Source organism: Eutrigla gurnardus (genome assembly GCF_963514095.1).
Source record: "Eutrigla gurnardus genome assembly, chromosome: 18".
NCBI classification, from domain to species: Eukaryota; Metazoa; Chordata; class Actinopteri; order Perciformes; family Triglidae; genus Eutrigla; species Eutrigla gurnardus.
The window spans coordinates 23,662,220-23,664,133 of NC_139929.1; the positions used below are offsets into that span (position 1 = coordinate 23,662,220).

Genomic DNA, 1,914 nt, shown 5'->3' on the forward strand with positions numbered 1-1,914 from the left:
ACAAAGACGCACTTGTTAATAGGAAAAATCCAAAATATTAGGTCTCTACTGTCAATAGTTTTCTCATGAAACATCATTGAATGAAGGGTAGTTTAGACGGTTTTTGGCATCATACTCTGAAAAGCCATTTTTTAACAGCAATATCTGGAAAACTATCTCACTTGTGGCCTTCAAAATTTCTACAGTGTATATATGTTACTAATAGCCTCCAGACATGGAATATCAGGGGTGTAGCTCTCTGATAACCTAGTATGGTAGGTACTTAAACTTCTCCCAAAATGTGGCTTGTCGAAATGAAGTAGCATTGGCTGAGCTCCCATTTTTGCAGATAAAAGACTTCTATCACTTCTGCCTCTATCTCTGGTGTTAGCTTAAACATTCTACAAAATATGATTTCTCTTAGATGATTAGTTTCACAGATATTAAGGCTCAAAAATGGAAGTAAACACATCTCTGCCCAACTTCGGAGCCATATTCCAAAAAATGAGAAGTATCAGGTCCAAACTTTTTTTTTTTTGAAAGATCATAGTCTTGTTAAAATCATATAAAAAAATTGGGATGGTGTTTTGCCTCATTTTGTCGCAGTGATTCTTTAAAGGGGCCCTATTATGCTATTTTTCCACAAGTTAATATAAGTTATTGATGTCTCCAAACCTGGTCTTTGAATTCCTGAACTGGAAAAAACAATCGGAACATGTATTTCGGAGTGGATCACACTCCTCATTTTCAGCATTTTTACCCCACTTTTTCAAACGGGTGATTCTGTCGGGGTGTAGCCGTATGCTAATGAGATGACCCCCGACCCCGCTCCTACTGAGGAAGTGGTTGTGTCTCTCCGCCCCGTGCTGTCCGCGTCCAGCTTGTTGCCATGGTTATGGTTCTACGCTACAAACTAACAGCGGTCCAGCCGTACCGCTTCGAACCGGACTCCGACCCAGAACCAGGACCAGCTCCTGTAGAAGTTCTACGCCGCGGATGCAGCAGGACGAACCTGGATGGTTAGTTAACATGTCTGTGTAACGTTTTGGACGGTAACTCGATGTGTGTTAGCGTAGCTAGCGCTAGCCTCAATGACGCTAATGCTGCATTCTTCGCTCTATAAGTAACGTATCTGTGAGCTATTTTGGCAACAATTAATATCGTTAGTAGTGCCGTGTTGTTGACAGTTCACAGTTGCATGTTTTCCAAATGGGGAACATTATATTTAAACGGATGAAAACAGCGTCCTGGGCAGTTTGTTTACATCAGATTAACGGGATTAAAAACTTGACACATAAAGATCATCTAGGTGACCATGTGGGAATTGGGCAACAGCCTTCAGACACCGAACACGTCTGCTGCATGGAGACAGCACGGGTAGTGTTACTTTGTTACACCAAGTTGTCTATTGAGGTTATTATTCACATAACATGACGATTATCATGATTGACACTAGGTAAGAAGACGGATGCAGCAGCTGGAGGAGGAAGAGGCTTGCATGGTGGAACATCCTGGTTGGAACTGTCTGTCTGAATGTTCTCTCTCCAAAACGCATGAAATATACAGCTGGTTATGGTGCTTTACACGTAAGAGGAATACAGCAGTCTGTTGTTTGTTTATCAATTGTGTTTATAAAAAATAAATCCCTCTATGCAACATATTATGCAGTCTTCCTGACCATTACTTCAGTAATATTAACCATGACACATTTTACAATTACTGTAAAGACTTTATTGTCAAATTAATCAGCAGTTGAAGTTCACAGTTATCTCAGAACACAAACGCAAACTGTTTGTGGCCGACTCTGCAGGGTCATATCAAGCTCTTCTGAAGTCAAGGAAGAGCTGCCCTCCAAAGTATCCTCCTCCTCTACCGGGTCCAGGCGAGCTCTCTTTGATGGTCTCCTTATTGGAGTGGTTGTGAAACAGGTCTGGA

The 1,914-nt window shown here is 41.4% G+C and overlaps 1 long non-coding RNA gene across 1 annotated transcript; it reads left to right on the plus strand.

Moving 5' to 3' along the window:
• The first annotated feature begins 798 nt into the window (after window positions 1–798).
• Window positions 799–1,575, plus strand: LOC311028637. The gene is made up of 3 exons (XR_014598744.1): window positions 799–998; window positions 1,289–1,356; window positions 1,436–1,575. It is a non-coding gene; the product is annotated as an uncharacterized lncRNA (long non-coding RNA).
• The last annotated feature ends 339 nt before the right edge of the window (window positions 1,576–1,914 follow it).